The following is a 6,442-nucleotide window of genomic DNA, read 5'->3' as shown; positions in this document are numbered from 1 at the left end:
AATAGAAAGAAATAGGGGATCACGCTAACGGTAGAGTTCTAGAGACTTTTACAAACTGTATACTAATAGAAAGAAATAGGGGATCACACTAAAGGTAGAGTTCTAGAGACTGTTTACAAACTGTATACTAATAGATAGAAATAGGGGATCACACTAACGGTAGAGTTCTAGAGACTGTGACAAACTGTATACCAATAGAAAGAAATAGGGAATCACACTAACGATAGAATTCTAGAGACTGTGACAAACTATACCAATAGAAAGAAATAGGGGATCACACTAACGGTAGAGTTCTAGAGACTGTGACAAACTGTATACTAATAGAAAGAAATAGGGGATCACACTAACTGTAGAGTTCTAGAGACTGTTTACAAACTGTGTACTAATAGAACGAAATAGGGGATCACACTAACGGTAGTTAGTTCTAGAGACTGTTTACAAACTGTATACTAATAGAAAGAAATAGGGGATCACACTAACGGTAGAGTTCTAGAGACTGTTTACAAACTGTGTACTAATAGAACGAAATAGGGGATCACACTAACGGTAGTTAGTTCTAGAGACTGTTTACAAACTGTATACTAATAGAAAGAAATATGGGATCACACTAAAGGTAGAGTTCTAGAGACTGTTTACAAACTGTATACTAATAGAAAGAAATAGGGGATCACACTAACGGTAGAGTTCTAGAGACTGTGACAAACTCTATACTAATAGAACGAAATAGGGGATCACACTAACGGTAGAGTTCTAGAGACTGTTTACAAACTGTATACTAATAGAACGAAATAGGGGATCACACTAACGGTAGAGTTCTAGAGACTGTTTACAAACTGTATACTAATAGAACGAAACAGGGGATCACACTAACGGTAGAGTTCTAGAGACTGTTTACAAACTGTATACTAATAGAACGAAATAGGGGATCACACTAACGGTAGAGTTCTAGAGACTGTTTACAAACTGTATACTAATAGAAAGAAATAAGGGATCACACTAACGGTAGAGTTTAGAGACTGTTTTCAAACTGTATACCAATAGAAAGAAATAGGGGATCACACTAACGGTAGAGTTCTAGAGACTGTGACAAACTGTATACCAATAGAAAGAAATAGGGGATCACACTAACGGTAGAGTTCTAGAGACTGTGACAAACTGTATACCAATAGAACGAAATAGGGGATCACACTAACGGTAGAGTTCTAGAGACTGTGACAAACTGTATACCAATAGAAAGAAATAGGGGATCACACTAACGGTAGAGTTTAGAGACTGTTTTCAAACTGTATACTAATAGAAAGAAATAGGGAATCACACTAACAGTAGAGTTCCAGAGACTGACAAACTGTATACTAATATTTAACGACGCCACTAGAGCACATTGATTTTTTATCTTATCATCGGCTATTGGACATCAAACATATGGTCATTCTGATACTGTTTTTTCGAGGAAACCCGCTGTCGCCAGATAGGCTACTCTTTTACGATAGGCAGCAAGGGATCTTTTATATACGCTTCCCACAGGTAGGATAGCACAAACCATGGCCTTTGTTTAACCAGTTATGGATCACTGGTCGGTGCAAGTGGTTTACCCCTACCCATTGAGCCTTGCAGAGCACTCACTCAGGGTTTGGAATCGGTATCTGGATCAAAAATCCCATGCCTCGACTGGGATCCGAACCCAGTACCTACCAGCCTGTAGATCGATGGCCTAACCACGACGCCACCGAGGCCTGTCTGAGCGACATTACATATTTCTGCTTTTTACAGGCATTACGGTCATAATATTCGAAGCGACAATACTATGTAAAATCACATTACATCTTTGTGCTTTTTATAGGCATTATGGTAATAAAGCTGTATCCTAACCGGCCACGAGCGACGCGACAACATTTCTATCCTAACCAGGCGTGACCAGGCGCGACCATAACGACAGTCTTCTTTTTAAAATTAACAACAGTTGAAACCGCCAAGTAGAAGTTCTTTGATTAGTTAATATATGTTTGTCGCTCGCGTCGCACGCGTCCGGTTAGGATGCAGCTTTATAGTGACTGGAGTCTGGACTACAATACCAAGTGAAATCCGCATTACTGACATTACATCTTTGTGCTTTTTACAGGCATTACGGTAATAACAGTGACTGAAGTCTGGACTACAATACCAAGTGAAATCCACATTACTGACATTACATATGTGTGTTCTATACAGGCAATACGGTAATAACAGTGACTGAAGTCTGGACTACAATACCAAGTGAAATCCGCATTACTGACATTACCTTTTTGTGCTTTTTACAGTCATTACGGTAATAACAGTGACTGAAGTCTGGACTACAATACCAAGTGAAATCCGCATTACTGACATTACATTTTTGTGCTTTTTACAGTCATTACGGTAATAACAGTGACTGAAGTCTGGATTACAATACCAAGTGAAATCCGCATTACTGACATTACATTTTTGTGCTTTTTACAGGCATTACGGTAATAACAGTGACTGAAGTCTGGACTACAATACCAAGTGAAATCCACATTACTGACATTACATTTTTGTGCTTTTTACAGGCATTACGGTAATAACAGTGACTGAAGTCTGGACTACCATACCAAGTGAAATCCACATTACTGACATTACATTTTTGTGCTTTTTACAGTCATTACGGTAATAACAGTGACTGAAGTCTGGATTACAATACCAAGTGAAATCCGCATTACTGACATTACATTTTTGTGCTTTTTACAGGCATTACGGTAATAACAGTGACTGAAGTCTGGACTACAATACCAAGTGAAATCCACATTACTGACATTACATTTTTGTGCTTTTTACAGGCATTACGGTAATAACAGTGACTGAAGTCTGGACTACAATACCAAGTGAAATCCGCATTACTGACATTACATTTTTGTGCTTTTTACAGGCATTACGGTAATAACAGTGACTGAAGTCTGGACTACAATACCAAGTGAAATCCGCATTACTGACATTACATTTTTGTGCTTTTTACAGGCATTACGGTAATAACAGTGACTGAAGTCTGGACTACAATACCAAGTGAAATCCACATTACTGACATTACATATGTGTGTTCTATACAGGCATTACGGTAATAACAGTGACTGAAGTCTGGATTACAATACCAAGTGAAATCCGCATTACTGACATTACCTTTTTGTGCTTTTTACAGGCATTACGGTAATAACAGTGACTGAAGTCTGGACTACAATTCCAAGTGAAATCCGCATTACTGACATTACATTTTTGTGCTTTTTACAGGCATTACGGTAATAACAGTGACTGAAGTCTGGACTACAATACCAAGTGAAATCCACATTACTGACATTACATATGTGTGTTCTATACAGGCAATACGGTAATAACAGTGACTGAAGTCTGGACTACAATACCAAGTGAAATCCGCATTACTGACATTATATTTGTGTGCTTTTTACAGGCATTACGGTAATAACAGTGACTGAAGTCTGGACTACAATACCAAGTGAAATCCACATTACTGACATTACATATGTCTGTTCTATACAGGCAATACGGTAATAACAGTGACTGAAGTCTGGACTACAATACCAAGTGAAATCCGCATTACTGACATTACATCTTTGTGCTTTTTACAGGCATTACGGTAATAACAGTGACTGAAGTCTGGACTACAATACCAAGTGAAATCCGCATTACTGACATTACATATGTGTGTTCTATACAGGCAATACGGTAATAACAGTGACTGAAGTCTGGATTACAATACCAAGTGAAATCCACATTACTGACATTACATATGTGTGTTCTATACAGGCAATACGGTAATAACAGTGACTGAAGTCTGGATTACAATACCAAGTGAAATCCGCATTACTGACATTACATTTTTGTGCTTTTTACAGGCATTACGGTAATAACAGTGACTGAAGTCTGGACTACAATACCAAGTGAAATCCGCATTACTGACATTACATTTGTGTGCTTTTTACAGGCATTACGGTAATAACAGTGACTGAAGTCTGGACTGCAATACCAAGTGAAATCCACATTACTGACATTACATATGTGTGTTCTATACAGGCAATACGGTAATAACAGTGACTGAAGTCTGGACTACAATACCAAGTGAAATCCGCATTACTGACATTACATTTGTGTGCTTTTTACAGGCATTACGGTAATAACAGTGACTGAAGTCTGGACTACAATACCAAGTAAAATCCACATTACTGACATTACATATGTGTGTTCTATACAGGCAATACGGTAATAACAGTGACTGAAGTCTGGACTACAATACCAAGTGAAATCCGCATTACTGACATTACATCTTTGTGCTTTTTACAGTCATTACGGTAATAACAGTGACTGAAGTCTGGACTACAATACCAAGTGAAATCCGCATTACTGACATTACATATGTGTGTTCTATACAGGCAATACGGTAATAACAGTGACTGAAGTCTGGACTACAATACCAAGTGAAATCCGCATTACTGACATTACATTTTTGTGCTTTTTACAGGCATTACGGTAATAGCAGTGACTGAAGTCTGGACTACAATACCAAGTGAAATCCGCATTACTGACATTACATTTTTGTGCTTTTTACAGGCATTACGGTAATAACAGTGACTGAAGTCTGGACTGCAATACCAAGTGAAATCCACATTACTGACATTACATATGTGTGTTCTATACAGGCAATACGGTAATAACAGTGACTGAAGTCTGGACTACAATACCAAGTGAAATCCGCATTACTGACATTACATTTGTGTGCTTTTTACAGGCATTACGGTAATAACAGTGACTGAAGTCTGGACTACAATACCAAGTAAAATCCACATTACTGACATTACATATGTGTGTTCTATACAGGCAATACGGTAATAACAGTGACTGAAGTCTGGACTACAATACCAAGTGAAATCCGCATTACTGACATTACATCTTTGTGCTTTTTACAGTCATTACGGTAATAACAGTGACTGAAGTCTGGACTACAATACCAAGTGAAATCCGCATTACTGACATTACATATGTGTGTTCTATACAGGCAATACGGTAATAACAGTGACTGAAGTCTGGATTACAATACCAAGTGAAATCCACATTACTGACATTACATATGTGTGTTCTATACAGGCAATACGGTAATAACAGTGACTGAAGTCTGGATTACAATACCAAGTGAAATCCACATTACTGACATTACATATGTGTGTTCTATACAGGCAATACGGTAATAACAGTGACTGAAGTCTGGACTACAATACCAAGTGAAATCCGCATTACTGACATTACCTTTTTGTGCTTTTTACAGGCATTACGGTAATAACAGTGACTGAAGTCTGGACTACAATACCAAGTGAAATCCACATTACTGACATTACATATGTGTGTTCTATACAGGCAATACGGTAATAACAGTGACTGAAGTCTGGACTACAATACCAAGTGAAATCCGCATTACTGACATTACATTTTTGTGCTTTTTACAGGCATTACGGTAATAACAGTGACTGAAGTCTGCACTACAATACCAAGTGAAATCCACATTACTGACATTACATATGTGTGTTCTATACAGGCAATACGGTAATAACAGTGACTGAAGTCTGGATTACAATACCAAGTGAAATCCGCATTACTGACATTACATTTTTGTGCTTTTTACAGGCATTACGGTAATAACAGTGACTGAAGTCTGGACTACAATACCAAGTGAAATCCGCATTACTGACATTACATTTGTGTGCTTTTTACAGGCATTACGGTAATAACAGTGACTGAAGTCTGGACTACAATACCAAGTGAAATCCACATTACTGACATTACATATGTGTGTTCTATACAGGCATTACGGTAATAACAGTGACTGAAGTCTGGACTATAATACCAAGTGAAATCCGCATTACTGACATTACATTTTTGTGCTTTTTACAGGCATTACGGTAATAGCAGTGACTGAAGTCTGGACTACAATACCAAGTGAAATCCGCATTACTGACATTACATTTTTGTGCTTTTTACAGGCATTACGGTAATAACAGTGACTGAAGTCTGGACTACAATACCAAGTGAAATCCACATTACTGACATTACATATGTGTGTTCTATACAGGCAATACGGTAATAACAGTGACTGAAGTCTGGCTACAAGACCAAGTGAAATCCGCATTACTGACATTACATCTGTGTGTTTTTACAGGCATTACGGTAATAACAGTGTCTGAAGTCTGGCTACAAGACCAAGTGAAATCCGCATTACTGACATTACATCTGTGTGTTTTTACAGGCATTACGGCAATAGCAGTGACTGAAGTCTGACGACAACACCAAGTGTTCCCTTCATTCTTTCTCACAGTATACATCACAACACTGGATACAGGCCAAAATAAAAAAAACTATCTTCCTGAAAACTAACGTCACGATTAAAGAA

This window comes from Gigantopelta aegis, chromosome 7 (genome assembly GCF_016097555.1).
Source record: "Gigantopelta aegis isolate Gae_Host chromosome 7, Gae_host_genome, whole genome shotgun sequence".
Classification (NCBI taxonomy): domain Eukaryota; kingdom Metazoa; phylum Mollusca; class Gastropoda; order Neomphalida; family Peltospiridae; genus Gigantopelta; species Gigantopelta aegis.
Note: the sequence above shows the minus strand (reverse complement) of the source record.